This window comes from Pseudopipra pipra, chromosome 1 (assembly GCF_036250125.1).
Source record: "Pseudopipra pipra isolate bDixPip1 chromosome 1, bDixPip1.hap1, whole genome shotgun sequence".
Classification (NCBI taxonomy): Eukaryota; Metazoa; Chordata; class Aves; order Passeriformes; family Pipridae; genus Pseudopipra; species Pseudopipra pipra.
In genome coordinates this window covers 86,810,080-86,827,410 of record NC_087549.1, presented here as the reverse complement: position 1 = coordinate 86,827,410, position 17,331 = coordinate 86,810,080, and the positions used below count along the sequence as shown (strand labels likewise).

The 17,331-nt window shown below is 39.1% G+C and overlaps 1 protein-coding gene across 2 annotated transcripts in view; it reads left to right on the top strand.

Annotated features, from left to right (window-relative positions):
* The window catches only part of LYRM4 (LYR motif containing 4), a 91,235-nt gene that overhangs the window by 28,784 nt on the left and 45,120 nt on the right, over nt 1–17,331 (top strand). The gene's annotated exons all lie outside the window — the stretch shown is intronic.

The following is a 17,331-nucleotide window of genomic DNA, read 5'->3' as shown; positions in this document are numbered from 1 at the left end:
TGAGTGGCATAATCGAAACATGGACAAAGATCCTATTGAAACAGTTTTATCAAATCAGCACACAGCATCAATGTGCTGTGTTCTAAATCCTTGGAATTGCATCTAGAATTTAGCAAATGATTGGCACGAGCCTCTTGCACTTCTCTTCCTCCTAGCCTGGTAGTCAGTTTTTAATTGCTTTAGCAGATCATGAATTCTCACTTGATTGGTTCCTTACATGCATTTAGCAAAATTATACTGGAAGCTTATGGCAAAGCCACAAAACAGATTTAAATCAGCTGACTTACAGTTTAGAAGCCATTGGGGGGATTTTTCTGTGTTTGTTGGTTGTTTTTTTTTAAATTTCAAAGATCTTTAGGGTGATATTTTTAGATATTTTCTTTCCTTTAAGGTCGTTTAAATGTTCAAGTTACACTTATGTTGCATGCAGTTTGAAAACTTCTTTATAACAGTAACCTACCAGGAAGAATATGATTAAGACAGCAGTGGACATCCTGAACATATATTAAATTTCAGTGCTCTTTGCTTGGAAAGAGACCAAGATGCAGGTAGAGGAATGTATAACATAGGAGGGATAATACCTGTCTTTCAGTAAACAAGAGAAAGCTTGGAATTGAAATTGGGAAGCAGTAAATTCAGAGCTATACTGGATTTATATTCCCATAGGAGAGTAAATGCATTTTATATACAGTAAATATCCATATGGTTTTGGGGATTGAAAGGGAGGAGGAACAAAGAAATAGGTGTTGTAGGAGTGACTTTGAGAAAGTGTTGGTAAATTTAAGGAGAAACCCAGGTAAATCAGAACTTGTCCCTTTCCAGGACTTGTTAGCAGCACGGTCTACTTTGTCTAGCTTTTTCAGATACCTTTTTCATCTTGGCCTGTAGGCTAGCTTTGGAGATTTGGAATACTGTAACAGATGCCAAAAGCTCAGAGCTGTCATATCAGCTTAATTTCTGGCATCTGAGGGTAAAGGAAGTGTAATAGACATTTTATTCGTCTTCAGGTGGCATGGCTCTCCGAGTTACACCTGTGTGAGTCCCCAGAGCAGTGTTACTCCTTAGGCTTTCATTTAACTCTCCTGATGGAGAACAAGATTGTGTTTTCACAAGTGATTCGCTGCCGTTTGCTTTGCTGACTAAACTACAAGTGGCAGGTTCTGTCTGCAGTATTAAATACCAAAGTAGACCCTGCATTCAAAGTAACCTTTAGGTCACCAGCAGAGGCAACTCGAGGATAGAATGAAGCTTTGTCTTTCTGATCTAAGAGCTCAGGGTAAAACACAGCATTTGAGGTATGCGGTTACCTTTCCTAAAAAAAAAATAAAAAAATAAAGACTGTTGAGTGTTGGCAGCTGCTTTTAAAATACTCTAATTATCTGTCATAAAGAACTGTCATTATTTTTGTTACATGTATTTAATGGCTAATCCAGTGAGGTTGGGGCCTTATCATAAATAGTAACAGTAGTTATATAATGCCTCCAGAGATCTAGGCATCTGATGTTATGCACAGAGGAGGGCTGTCTGAAGGACAGGAGAAGGACTTACTTTCTCATGAGCAGTTTGGAGTGGCAGTATGTCACATCCAGTCAAACAAATGTTAGGTATAAACTTCCACATAGAAAAGAGTAAGTTTTATCAGCCCGGCTGGTCAGTAGCTCCTTGAAATAGTTAGCAGCACTAACCATTCTGTGCTCAAGAAAGCTTCAGAAGCAAAGAAGGCTCACATTTTCAGGCAGATGAGTTCATCTGCCACTCACTCCTTGTGCTTCCAGTTCTCCTGGGTTCAGCCCAGTGTGTAAATGAATATGGTTCTTAGGAGTGGCTGTTGCAATAAAACTTTGAGGGGGGCCTCTTCCAAATGAGGTAACAGCAAGTGCTTGTGTTTCTTAGTACAAATAAAACATAGTGTCAAGAGAGAGAAAGCAGAAATAAGTGCTGAAGTTTTGATCACAGGTCAAATTACTTCTGCTGTGTTACTAATCTGACCGTGTGATCTTGCTTTGATGCCTGTCAGTCTGGTTTATAGCGGTGCCCATTGAGGGAGGGTTTGAAGATTGAGTTTCTTGCATTAAATTATATTAACCTTTGAGTAACTTTTTGTCTTTCTTGCTGTATGTGGTCTACTGCAGAGCAGAACATTTGTGGAGCATCTCTTTATTACTGAATAGGAAAAGGAAAAGTATGGCAATTTTGTGTGTTATTTATGAAACATACAACCTAGTAACAGCCTTATATGTGTAATGTGACTTATGCTTACGTCAGATCATTGATCTCTCAACAAACATCCCTTTTCAGGGGTAAACCCGTTTTATGTACAGCTAGACCTTCAGGAAATTAAAGAGATTGCTGTTTGGAGGACTTGTGAAAAGAGTAAGAAAGAAAAATGCTGTTGTTACACCAGTGATCTCTTGATCTCCCACCATTTGTTGGTTGCTTTTTAATCTGTTGTTGTTTTATTTCTTTTTTCCTTGCTCAGAAAACTTTCCTTCCTGGTTTTGTACTGCTTATGAAAAGGAGACAGTGTTCAGTTCAATGGCGCAGCAGCAACTGAGCAGGCACGCTTCCCTCCAGGAGGAGCTTTGGCACATTTGTCTGGTGCCTCTGATCCCCAGGACTGTGTTTTGCTGCCCTTGAATTGCAGTCTGTAGTTCAGGATGACGATGTTGATGTTGACACCCTCACTATCCAACAAGTCACCTAGTCCTGTAGCTGTGGTACATTTTCTTTCGTCCGTCCCCCCCCCCCCCCCCGTGCTCATTCATCAGTCTCTCCGTATATTACAGTTACATTTTCTCCCTTTACAGCTTGTTAGCTGTTGTTACGGGAAGAGAAGGCACTTTAGCTCCTCCTTAAGCTACTTGAATTCTTTTCTGACCTTTCAGATGCTTCTCAGCACACTGAAAATGTGCTGTAAAATCATCCCCTGCCACTCTAAATCAGGTGCCTTTCTTTTGTTTGTTTCTTTCACAGATAGTTTGTCAAGTCTAAAGAATTTATTCTCTTGTTCATTCTCAGCATAAAGGCAGCCTGCAAAGAGCTCCTGTTTGTCCTATTTGCTTCAAGAATCTGGTTTCATGAGTGCTTTTTATTTCCCCATCTTATTATCTTCATGCTTCTTCTGTTGGTTCAGTCACTAAAACTCTTCCATTATTCCAGTTGCAAAGGTGATGCTTTTTTTCTTATTTTGAAAATGTTTGTCAAAATGAAAACTGTTTATAAAATCCACTAATGTTAACTGTCATTTAATAAAAATCTGAAAAAAAAACCAGTTACCTAAAAAAAAAAAAAAGAAAAGGAAGCCTTCTTCTCTGTCCTCTGTGTCTGGTGTGCCTGCATATATTGTAATCTTCTGGGGGTCCACTGAATACCCCTGTGGTTTATCATAGCACCAAACATGGTCTCTCTCACTAAGACCATTTGACTGAATTTGCAGCCAGATAAATTCACAGTGGTCTGGTTTTATTTTGACAATAAACTTATGTTTGGCCTTCACATAAAAGCTCTTCCAAACAAAGAAGCTTTATCATTGATGTGTTATGTTTCAATATTACCTTTTTTGCAGTAATTCAGATTCTGTCTACTGTCTCTGTAGTAAGATGCTTGTGTTAGGAAAATGTCTTTGATCCATCAAGTTGTTATGAAGGCCAAGATTTAGGGAAGAAAGTTGCTAGACTCAAGTATCAGCGTGCCTCATCCAGCCCTTGGAAGTTTAAGCAGGGAAAGCTGTTTTCTAGACAAGACTGTAGAGAGAAGTTTAATTAGTGTTTACGCAGTCTCCTTGGCACTTGGTGCATTGCTGCTGTCTTTAGCTCTGTGCTTTCTGAGGTGAGCCTGGGGTTTTTTTGTCCATTAAAGGCTATAGCTGCAGTGCCCTTCATCTTGGTGACAGGCATTATGCCAGTACATTCATTCTGAAAGCAAGTAAAAAGCAGAAGAAAAAAGAAGCCTAAACTCTTCCAGTCACATTTAAATTTGACTAATTCTTGTTGTTATTTTCTCTGGGGTACATCAGATATATGTTTCCCCTCTTCTAGGTATGGGCTGCCTGAACATCCTTCCTAGGCTATTTTCTTTGCAGCGAGTGAACCAGAGTTTCAAGTTCACCTTTATAATTTGGTCACCCATAGAAAGTACATAAATGCGTAGTTTGAAACAAAGATCTGCTGTTTATGCTGTAGAAATAATATCCTGTCCCTCACCAGAGCAGTTATGAATATTGCAGTATAGTGGCTAAATAATACATTCATGGTTTTTCTCCTGTGAGCATAATTCACTGCTGAGCAGTTGCTTTGGTAATTTTTAACCATATTTTTGTCCAAACATGTGGTTAACGAGAGCATTATATGACTTAATCACTTAGCTTTTCACGTTAATACAGATCTCGTTTGTAATTTTGTTGATTTTGTTGTTGACCCAATGCTTTGGTTCTGTGTTCAAATTATCTTAATTTTATTTGAAAGTACTTTTTGTCTCTCAGAAGTCTAATTTCTATACACATTTGTCAGTAGTGAATACTTACTGGGAGTGATTAGTCTAGCTGCTTGCGCCAGTATACCTCTGGGAGGTTAATCAATCTTGTGCTTTTTAATTGACATCAATAATGTGTTTACATTTATCAATATTTCTTAATTGTCAAGTTATAACAGTGGAACATCAATAATAAATCATGCCAATGGTTAACTTCATACATTAGATTTTTAAGAGTCTCCTTAAGCAGTTTGACATGTTGTAAATTGCTTTTAAAATGATGCATCTATGCTCATGGGGGAAGAGGAGAAAAAATTGGTATGCTAAGTTGTGCTGTAGAATAACACTGAAGAACTAGCCCATTGACAGTAACATACCTTTGCCACATGTATGGTATGCTTTATGGGGAAAAAAAGGAAGTAAGTCTTTTCAAACTGCTTGTTTTATTACTAATAATTTTGTGAGTATGACAGTACTCATACATTTCTTGTGTCATCCCCAGGGACTTGTCAAAGCTGGGACTTTTTCTATTCTCTCAGCTGTACAAGCAAGGCAGAGGGCAGAGAGAATTACTCGTGCTACTGCTCCTTTACAGAAGTAGCCCGATTTAGCTGTGCATTTCACCGATGTCTTTAAGATATTGAGGTGGAAATTAAGGAACTTTGTTGAACTTTAACCATGTATTTAAAGACTTGGGCTCCTAGGGAACAAAATTATTTGCCCAGGTTTGCAAAATATGCTTAGAGCAGGAATTAAGGCACGATATTCCTAGTCTTACAACACTATCCCTTTATCATCTAACTCAATCTGTTCTCTATTCCCTTTACACCTAAGCAGCAGTATTCTGGAGGAGGAAATCTGCCTAGACAGAAAGCTGGCAGGATGCTGATCACATTGTGTCAGTCTTACCATGTTTTATGGGCTACATAGAAGACAATACTAAACTAAAAACCCTGCCTAATTAATAGTGAAGAAAGACTTAGTAGTTAATGCTGTTATTTTCTATGTAAGTGAGAGCCAGTGTGAACTCCAGGATAGGAAAAAACAGAAGTAGGGAAGCAGCTGTTTGTATTTTTTGCAACTTCACTTGTCTTTTTAACTGAGATCCTTAAGTTGAACTGCAGATTTTCAAGTAAATATATATATATATAGATATATATACAAAAATTCAGATAAAAGTCCTTAACATTATTAAACTCAAATATGATACAAAATTAATTATTTTAATGTCTTACTGTGTAGAGCCTAATTTTGCAATGCTACTTGTAAGTGGAAATGTTGACTAAAGTAGTTATTATCTGAAATGCTGTAGAATTAAATAATATTTTACATAGATAAAAATGCAGCATTTGTATTACATATACACCATTTGTTTAAGGTGAAAACGAGATTAGAAAAATAAATGCTTATATTGGGAAAGAGCAGGTGAGGAGTTGGAAGACCTATAGAATGCATGTGACTGACCTCTTTAATCAGTTGAAACAGTAGGAAAAGAATATCAACCTGAGGATAACAAATCCTCTTTATCAAGAGGTGAGTAAGAAATCCACCAGCCTCTCAGTCCTAGAAAACAAAAGGACTGATTTAAACATTCAAATATCGATGCAATTAGCAAAATTCCCTGTCATTTGAGCAATTCAAGATCAGATATGTCTGCGTTCCCATTCCTCTTGCCTTTCTTGTTCTCTATCCCAGCTCCATACTCACATAATACTCTTAGTATTCTAAAGTACTTAAAGTTATTAATTAAAATTAATTAAAGTACTTAAAGTTATTAACCTAAAGTTATTAATGGAATGATAGTTATTATTTCACTTTTTTGAACTTGTTTAATAGGAAAGTGGCTGGCAAAGAGATGAGTTAAACACTAGTATGCAAAATCTGATGCCATTCTACCTGGTGTCATTGCTGAAATTTCTGTTTCTGCAGTTCCTATCCTCTTCTTACTAACTGAAATCATATGTTGCTCAAGTCCTAAAAAAAATTCAAACCCAGAGATTTTGTCAGTGTACAAAACTAAGATGTCTGTACTCTAGCATCAAGGCTAGATTTTATATGAAAAGACTAAGTATTAAATATTTCCTGTTTAATCTAGCAGCCATTTTGTTGACTTCTTGCAAATGTTATAAGTAAGAAATTAAGCCTCTCCTTCCCTTTTTGAATGAGACAAGACTGATAAGAAACAGCTATCTAATGAACAAAATTACAGTAGTTATCAAATCAAATTGCATTAAAACAAGTGTGTGCAATCAATCTCTTTTGATGGGTAATACTGCGCAGGTCCTGAGCTAGAGGTCATTCACATCCAAGTCTAGAAGGGTAAGCTCAGGTCAGCATATGACTGTGTGAACACAAGTCTTTAAGAAGTGGTGACCTTTCAATGGCATTCAAATTGTATTTGCGCTTTTGGTTTCAAATCTGCTAAGGTACCTGAGGTGTATATGAAACTAAATTTAGTTTGGCTGTGTGGTGGGTTGACCCTGAGTGGACACCAGGTGCGCACCAAAGCTGCTCTGTCTGCTCAGCTGGACAGTGGAGAGAAAATACAATGAAAGGCTTGTGGGTTGAGATAAGGTCAGGGAGAGGTCACTCACCAAATTACACTCATAGGAAAAACGGACTCATCTTGGGGACATTAGTTTAATTTATTACCAATCAAGTCAGAGAAGGGTAATGAGAAACAAACCCAAATCTTAAGAACACCTTCCTTCCACTCCTCTCTTCTTCCCAGGCTTAAATTTACTCCGAATTTTCTCTGCTTCCTCCCCCACAAATGGCACAGAGGACAGGAAATGCAGGCTGCATTTGGTTCATCACACCTGGTCTCTGTTGCTCCCTCCTCTTCAGGGGGCACTCCTCACGTTCTTCCCTTGCTCCAGCATGGGGTCCCTCCCTTGGGAGACAGTTTTTCATGAACTTATCCAGTGTTAGTCATTCCCAGGGGCTGCAGTCCTTCAGGGTCACAAGTCCTGCCAGCAAATGTGCTCCAGTGTGGGCTCCTCTCTGTAGGTCCACAGTCCTGCCAGGAGCCTGCTTCAGCGCCTCCTATGGGGTTGCAGCCTCCTTTGAGCATTCCCCTTCTCCTCCATTAAGTCCTCCACAGGCTGCAGGTAGATCTCCGCTCCCCCATGGACCTCCATGGGCTGCAGGGGAACATTCTACCTCACCATGGTCTGCACCACAGGATGCATGGATATCTCTACTCTGGCACCTGGAGCACCTCTTCCCCCTCCTAGTTCAGTTGTCAGGTTTTCCAGTACTTTGGAGGAAGACTGAAATTGCTGCTACCAGCTCATCAGATGGGATGTATTTTCAAACGTAAGTGGGTCTGGTACAGGAAACTTTTGTTTCAACCTTCTTCCTTTTCTGAGACATCCTACGTTGAGTGAATACTGGGGCTACTGATAAAGTAAGGGGTGCAGTGAATATCCATAATGTATAATCTTATAGGCTGAGAAGAGAGGATGACTCTTTTGTTCAGAGAGTACCTTGAGGAGATTTAAAACAAGCATCCAGACTTGTGTTCACACATTTATGCTGACTAATATGGGCACTTGAGAGCTCAAGGTACTCTGGAAGTCATTAGAATGTAAGCTGCAAAATTACATAAGCATTCAAGAACATGAACTTTTTCCTTCTAATACAGTTTCATATTTGAAAAATTGAATACGGTGTTAAAGTAGAACTTGTGGTCTTTTTCATCTTTTAGTAAAGTACCAGTCATCTATGTTTCTATTCATTTCCTAAATCTTCAGCTAAAAGAAGAGTAACTTCAAGTAGCTATGCTGCAAATCTGTAGGGAATACTTCCTTCAGGGAAGCTGAAGAGCACTGTGGAGCTACACAGTGCACTTTATATTTTTCACAGGTGCTTAACATGTGCATCTCCTGTTGTAAAGCTGAAAGCTTTGTGTAGGGGAATGATGGGGCTTCAGAAGTGCCCAGTAACCATTGCCACCGTTGTGTTCACTGACATGCAAACAAGGAGCCTTTCATAGAATCACAGAATGGTTTGGGTTGGAAGGGACTTCAAAGATCATCTGGTTCCAACCCCTCTGCCATGGGCTGGGACACTTCCACTAGACCAGTGAAGGTCAGATTTCAGTTATGGTACTTCCAATTTCAAATGTTTGTAGCAATCAAGAGTTGAGAATTTGTTTTTTAAAAACACTACACAGCTTTTACTATTCCGTGCAAGTCAGTAGTCAGTTCATACCTGACTGCCCTATCAGGATGACAGTTGATCTGGAAAGAGTGGCAGATAATTCAGGCAAGATCAGGTTACATGTTTTGTATATCCACCTAAAATGGAAAAATCCAGCTGCACAGCGCATTCATTTCATGAGTTCCACTTGATTTTTGTTTTCGTTTTCAACTTTTTTAAAAAAGTAAGATTGGAGTTCTTTATTTGACTTGCTAGCTAAGGCTTTTTAAAATGTAAATAGCAGTCTTGTACCTCTAATACAGATTGCTGTGAAGCTGAGAGAAGGAGAGTCTGACCTACTCTTACAAAAGAAAACAAAACTGAGAAAGGGCAGAACATAGGACCAGAGACATCCAAGGTTTCCCACCATATAGTAATGGATACGACCTTTAATATGGAGGCCTTTGGATCAGATTTAGGTTGGCATTAAAATTTTCTAATAAATTCCCTGCTGAATCTCAGAGTTTTTTTCGTCAGATTTAATTCAATAAGATCACAATAAAGCAAGTGCTGTCTGTGCTACTGTAATTGCTCTCAGCAGGCTCATAATGTTATTGCAGAAAAGTGCGAGCTACTGTGCTTTTATTCCTTTCTTCAAGCACTCTCCTTCCTACATGCTTGCTCCCCTTGCTCTCAGGTCTACCCTAAGTAGGAAGTGAAACTGTTTTAGATGCCATTTCCTTCTCATTTTAACATGTTTTTAAAGTAATGCTTTCCTGAGTCTCTTCAACAAAGGGAATAAAAACATAGCCTGTCTTATTGCAGAATAATTGGAGACTTGTATTTCCTTTCCTTGCTTTTCATCCAACCGTGCATTAAATTCAGTCTTTTCAGTTCTTAAAAACTGGTATTCCTTAACATGCAATGCTCCTTTTAACACTCATTAACAGGCAAAGTTCATTTTAACTTAGTGCTTCTAGGGTTGTGGAATAGATGTACAGCTAAAGGAGATCTCTTAGGCACTTGGGGAGAAACACTGAATGCCCACTGTCCTGTGTTTTGTAATAAAAATGACAAGTTGCAGCTCATCACAGTGAGGTGTATATATTTGGGGTCCTGCATTTGTAGGTTAATACCACGTCTTTTGCAACCTGACTTTCAGAACAATGTTGCTAATGTGACGTTTCTTGTATGAATGCAAATTTATGCTTAGCATGCTACTGATAGATCTGTTACTAAGGTACTGGATGTAGATCAGTACAGTAAATAATGCCCAGCAGAGTGCTGTGATCACGGATCTCTGTGTAATTCTGTGTGACTTTGACAGACTCAGTCAGTGCAGTTTCAATCTCAACCCTGCATGAGCTACACTAGCTGTACTGTAAGTTTCTGGACGCAACATCCTCCTTTTTGCGATCAGACCCGCTGTCTGAAGTGTCGGCTTTCTGTTTGTAGTGGTGGAGCTGTGTACATCATGGCCGTTTCTTTCTTAGCAAATGAAGAGATGGCTTAAAACTTTGTAACTGGATCACATGATGAGTATTTTGGGGCCATGATGGACCAGTCTTTTAAGTGTGGGGCTAGATAGGTTCTTCTTGACTGTGAACATAAAGTAATAGTTAATGTTTCTCTACCTCGGCATAACTGATAGCTCAAGCCTTGGCAGTTTTCAGAGGACCAACCTGGACGTCGCTGAATGCTCCTGCCTGGTATTTGGTTTCCTACATTCTAACTAGCTTCAGACTTACCCATCTCCACCCTCTTGGTCCATTATCTTCTTGCACCATTTTTCCCAGGATGCAGAATGTCTACCAAAAGTGCTATGCACAGACATGTGTGCCTATCTCCAGACAGGCAGGCACTTACATGGAGGCATTTACAGTTCTGTGCCCATGGCATTCATTGCTGCCAAATAAGCCAGTCTCTGTACAGAAGAAAATTACTGGCATGGATATTCCACTGCTTATGAGCAGAGTCAGCTAACATATGTACAGTGGGATATGTCCTCTTGTCCACATGTAATTGATTGGAAATGAGGAGCAACAAAAGGTATTTTACAAAGGCAATTCCAGTTCTAAAAAACCTCCCCTGGCACAGCTTAAGACTTACAGGCTTAAGACTGTGCCCTCTTGTCCTACTGCTGGTTGCCTGGAAGAAGAGATCAACCCCCTGCCTCGCTCCAACCTCCTTTTGGGTAGTTGTAGAGAGTGATAAGGTCTCCCCTGAACCTGCTCTTCTCCAGGCTAAAACAACCCCAGCTCCCTCAGCTGCTCCTCATAGGGCCTGTGCTCCAGTCCCTTCACCAGCCTCATTGCCCTTCTTTGGAAACTTTCCAGAACCTCAGTGTCCTTCCTAAACTGAGGAGCCCAGAACTGGCTACAGTACTCAAGGTGCAGCCTAACTAGTGCCAAGTACAGGGGCAGAATGACTGCCCTGATCCTGCTGGCCACACTATTCCTGATGCAGACCAGGATGCCACTGGCGTTCTTGGCCACCTGGGCACACTGCTGACTCATTTTCAGTTTCTTGTTTATCACACTTAGGATGATCTGTTCCATAACCTTGCTGGGCACCGAGGTCAGGCTGACAGGCCTGTAGTTTCCCAGGTCTTCCTTCTGGCCCTTCTTGTGGATGGGCATTACATTAGCCAGCTTCCAATCATCTGAGACCTCCCTGGTGAGCCAGGACTGGTGATAAATGATAAGAGGGCGGCTTGGTGAGCTCTTCTGCCAGTTCCCTCATCACCCCTAATACTCCTTAGCCTCTATACTTCTTCTTTAAGCTCTGACACTAAACAGAGCAAATTATTCACCTGATCGCAGACGCCTGTACCCAGGTGTCTCCCACACTGTCCTCTGGTACTAACGCCAGGCTCAGACACTCCCAACAGCCAGTGACCTGAACAGCTGCATCCTTCTTGGGGGGTTCTGTCTGGGTTAGAACATTCCTGCTGGCAGCAGCAGCAATGGCTTTTGATTGTTTGGAAACCATTGCTGGATCTAGTTGAGTTGGAGAGAGAAAAAAAAAAAGAAAAACAACCACCAAACAAATCCATGCACACCTACCATGCAACCCAGCAGCAAGAGCCATGAGAGTGGCTGTGAAATGATGTTACTGACCTGAAGCATTTCAAAAATCTTGATTCTGAAGCCTGCTGTAGTTTGAGCTTGCAGTTTCTGAGTTAGGTTAACACTGCCCTGAATCATTGTTGAGACACAATCAGACTGTTGCTTTGTAAATGAAATAATGAAGTGTTTATGTGTGAGTTCCTGCTATAATTGGTATTTAAACTGTGCTTTGAAAAGATCAGAGTCTACATCACATGATGGTAGGATCTGGAATTTGTTTTTCAAACTTGACTTTTAGTCATAGAGACATGAAGTCTTCCAAATTCCAGGTTTGATTTATAATAGTTTGTGTATTAACTGTAGAAACATGAGGGAATAGTCAGATAGCCCTTTGGGTTTTTTTTCAACTAAACTAGGAATCTGGCTTGAGTTATTTAGATAAAAACTCCTGTGATTCAGATAGACTTTACCATAGTTTTCCTGTAGATCTCAGCTGTGAAGTAATGGTTTCTTTGCAGGATTTTGGTAAAGCAGCAAAAATGAAACCTAGCTTCCTTGCCACCTCTTGGCAATTTACATGTATGAATTGCCATTGCCCAGGGCCTTCTGAAGTGCTCTATGAATTGTAATAGCATTTATGAATCAGTCTGCTTTCAGATGTCAAACAGCATATATTTAACACTTATTAGCCTAGATATAACATTTTAAAATCCTGCCACTCTTGCAAAAAATTTCAATTCCACATACCAGTTTTACCCTAGCTATTACAATCATCCATCAAACTGCACAATGTGGGATTCAGGATATCCCAGCATGGAATATAGATTCAATGGTTAAGAAAACTCACTGCACTCAAAATCTGGGTTTTTTTGGATTACAGAGACAGAAATTTAGCAGTTTTTAAAATTTCTAGGCAGAATGTCCTGCATTGTGGTAAGTAATAGAAAGTTTCATCTCTCTTCCTTGCACAGAAAGCAGGAGGTGAGGAGGTCTGACTATGGTATTAGAAAGACTTGGCATTTTGACCTGAATTTTAACTGTGATATTATTACATTTATTTATAAATGTTCCGCTCTTTACCACTCTCAGTCTCTTAAGTGTGGTGTTCACAGTGAACCCATCAGGTCAGAACACTTTTGTAATAGAAACCGTTAAATACTTCCCAGTCCCATCTAAAATTTTTCAAAGAACTGAGAACTTGATCTCCTGGTTTAATACAAAGAATCTTTCCATGACATTTCCTTGGAATGGTAATAGGGGAATTTCAGATTCCTATTTGTTTTCTTTTATATAGTATTGGATAAACAGGGCAGTTAGTAGAAGTCACATTGAGGGGGGACAATGTAAATTCTGTGTTACTGAGATCCATTTAAGCAGTATCTCTTCTGGAAATATTCCTATATTGAAAGAATCAATTGCACATATTTCTGATTTGGAAATGCTAGGAGTTTGGGCAGATACAGCAAGCATCATATGATCTACTGGACTTTTACCTTTGGTTTCGTGGACTAATTGTTAATCCTGGGATCAGTCGGAGGGGGAAAAGCAAACAAAGCTGTAAACATTTCACATACTTTTTGTGTACTCAGTCTTCATAATGAAGAAGACTGCATGCAGAGGTTTTTCCTGGAGTTGCTCCTGCTATTCTGCTCGTATCTTAAACGGCTCTGGGTAGTGTGCCCTTATTTAGGTACTGTGCTGTGCACTCCTTCCTTTTGGCTGCTCTATATATGTATGTGCTTATCCACCTCCAGATAATTTTAAACCCTGATCTTAAACCTTACTATCCTTCAATTCGTGTTTTAAAAGGAGAATAATAATAAAAAAAAAAAAGCCGGAAGAGCAACTTAACAGCAAAAGAAGGTTTCTGTAAGAGGCAGGTCTGAAATAGGAAGCCACGTCTGCTCTGCTCCAGCTGGCTATTCTGCCCGTCTGTGTCTCCAGGTCACATTTGTATTGGTTTTGGATTAAGTAAGGTGACAACATGGTTCAAGTGCCAAGAAACCCAAGAAGAGGAGAAGGAGCTGATGACATTTCTTGCATTAATGTTCCTGCTCTTTATTATCCCATTCAGGGGACTGTGACTCAAATGATGCTGCAATGCTGTTTCCAATATCCCACTGAGATAAAAATCACACCCTTAGTAAAAATCTGTGCTGTACTATATTGATATACCGGGCCACTTTTAGAAACATGTTTTTTCCAAAATTTTCCAATTGGGGTTTAGCTGAGATTCAGATTTTGGAGGTATTAACCTCTTTGAAAATTCAATATTGGTTTTCTTTCTAGTTGTGAAAGCAACAGGGAATTTTGGGATGACAGGAATGGAAATATCACTTTTCAAAGATTTGTTTGGATTGTGATACTGTATATTTAGAATTAAGCATTTTGCTGCTATTGTAGTGAGTACAAAAATGCACCAAACTTGTGGTTTCTACGAATATTTAGTCTGTTCTTGTTAGCAGACTGTCCTCCTGTGCTGTAGGTATCAACACACAGTTATTTTGACTTGTTTCTACCATTTGTTACTGAGCTAAAATGCAAGAAGCTTACAGTTACATATCAGAAGATAAGGCTACCAAGATAGACAGCAAACCAATAACAACTGTATGTGACAGTGAATGATACCAAAGGTACAAAGCAGTGACTCTACACAATTCAGGGCACTGCTCAGCCCACCTTGATGGTGTTTCTGCAGGGGACTGCACTCCTGATGTGGTCCCATAACTGCTCTCTCCAGCACCTCTCTGGAGGGAAGGGGGAGCAAGTTGTTACTCCACAATTGGAGCCAGTGAGTGTCTCTGTATCCCAGGGCCTGCACATGGGGTGTTGAAGTCCTGTATCACAGACAGATGGGAAGAATGAAGAGGGTATCAGTAAAACGTATTTTGCAGATAGACTGCACTTTCTTGACTCCCTACCTGATGAACTTCTGGTTCCCACTGGAGCCACATCAGAGGAATGAAGGATATTCCCCCTCATGACAGCTCCACCTTGCAGCCTCCTTGGAGGCTCCAAAATATGTAATAGTCCTGCAGTGTTTAGTGATTTCATGATACAATTTTTTGTAGGGGTATTGTGGAAGATTCAGGTGTTCTTTTCTGTATAAAACATGTAGTAGGGGGTTTAGTGGTTGTTACTGGTTTTAGTATTTGATGGGTTTGGTATCTTTAGAGGTTATTAGTGCTAGTATATGATTGTTTTAACCTTTAACTAAACTCATGCTTTCTTTTCATCAGAAGTCTTTTGGAAAACAATGGCTAAGGCATGTAAGGCATTCCTCTCCCCAGAATTTTCAAAGGCATTTTAAGAGAGAGTTATGTGTTTGCTGCATAGCCCTTACTCATGGGAACACATTTCTTTCAAAGCTATCTTTGGGCACTTAACTATAAGGCAACAAACAGGTGCTGTTGTAAAATGCTCCTTAATAAACAATTTGAGGGTTTTTTACCCATGGTACAAATAGTTGTTGGCGTAGTCTTTTCATCCGAAAGATTGAAACCACATGTAAGGACCATGCTTCTGTGACACAACTTTATTTATAGATATTTTTGCAGTACCCTATATGAAATGGTAGTCACCATTTAGTGAAAAAGAGGATGCATGGAGAGCAATGCCACAGCTAAAGAATGAATGTGAAGGACATGACACTGGAGAAAAGGTCTCTCCTGAGATGAAAGAAAACATTTAAGTAGTATTAATGGAATTTGGCAAGAGTAAAATAGTGTAATCCCTTTGCCCTATAACAGTGGGAAAGCTGTGTATATTTATGCTTGTTCTATTTTTGGATACCTAAGAAACTTGCGAAGACTGTGAGGTAATGAAAGAACAGAATTTTTGAAAAATCGCGTTTTAATTCTGGTTCTGCCACAAACTTCAGTCGTGTAGAACATGATTTATGCATTTTATCTTAGCCTGTTTGCTTGGATTCTCCCTTCTTAAAGCAGGTAATCCTTCACTTATATATACCAAAGTTGGTTTACAGCTCGCTTAATATGAAAACGCTTTTTGGTGTTGGGTGCTGTGAGTATGTTTTTCTTTCAGGAAATGCCTTTTAGATTTTCAGCTTCCCTTTAGAGAGCTTACAGTGGCTTGGATTTAAAGTTCATGTGAGTTTTGAATTTGTTCTCAAGAATCCCAAAGAGTTTATTTTAGTTCCTATGTAATCTGTGAAGAAATTCAAGTTTACTTTTTTCTTCCTCAGTTTTGAATTCTAATTCCATTGAGCATCTGGGAATGGAAACCTTAATAAGCAGTAGACATCGAGCAAATTATTGTTAAAACTTGTGAGCATTGGTAATGAATTTCTTGATTATCGTTGAAAAGCACCAAGTACAGAAACATTTTTGCCAGACATTACAGAGACACAGTGGAAGTTTTCTGATTGTTTAAAACTGAGTAACATTTTATTCTTAATTCTGTTGTGAGCTTGTGTGGAATTGACTATAAACCTGAAGTTCAGCCTTTGTTATTTCACTGGCACGTATCTTTGCAAAAATGAACGTCAAACTGGAGTCAAGAAATGTTAACTGGAATACTGTGTAATGTCAGAGGAAAATATATTGCTGTAGTCTGTCCCCAGTAACCAACAGTTTTACATCATAGAGGTTGGTTTGTTTGAATTGGAGATATTGTGAATAAGAAGGAAATTAAATCATTATAAGCCATACTCTTAAAAGAATCAGTGGTATCAAATTACCACTGCATAGATAGTGTCAGGCTAGAAATGTTACTCATTTGCCTATTGATCTCACATGTAAAGCTGGTTTTCGGTTGACCTCAGTCAAAAGGGGGCTGAATTTTGCCTCCATATAATGTTCTGTACCTGAGGTTTCTGTACTCCATATCAAAGGATGCTGTACACTTGGGCATTAGGTATCTGTCTAGCCTGATTACTGAGTACAAGTAAAGTATGCCTCTGCAGAAAATTGAACGTACTTTTTTCCCACCAAATCAGCTTTCATTGCACTAAGAGGATCTCAGAGTGCTTGCTGTTATTTTGTATATCAATATTTCAGCATATCTCTCTGTATTGTGTGTATGTAAAGGGCAAGTAATTTTTATTTTTGTAATCAAAGTTTGATGTATAAATTTTATTGATGGCACACTGCGATTTCAGTTTTTCAGAATTTAGTAGGATTTTCTGGGTTTGTGTGCTTTTGGTAGAGTTGGGTTGTTTGATTTTGGTTTTGTTTTTTTTTGTCATGCCCTTTATAAGTCACATTTTCATTAATTTTATTTATCATGCTGTGTCAAGACACCTGCGGGACTGATGCATTCTCAAAATACAGGGTTTTTTTATTTTTACTATTTGAGCTTGATTGAACACTAAAACAGTGTTCTAAAGCTGCAGTATATTTTCTGTGGTTTTACAGTTATTTTGGTTATTGACAGTAATTTTTTGTGTCTGGCTGTGAAATTCCTCCAACTTTGTTACACTCTTTCCTGCCCCTGAACATGGTTTAAATAGATTTAGAAAGAGATGTATCTATTGGAGGTATCTTTATTTATCAACAGAGAAATTACAATTAGGAAAAACACTTAGGAAAATTAGTGAATCTCTTCTAAAGGAATATAGAAAGGGTATGTGGAGTGGCAGAAACACCTGTGAAATATTGACAGAAAGTGACAGAAACACTTTCTGTTTCTT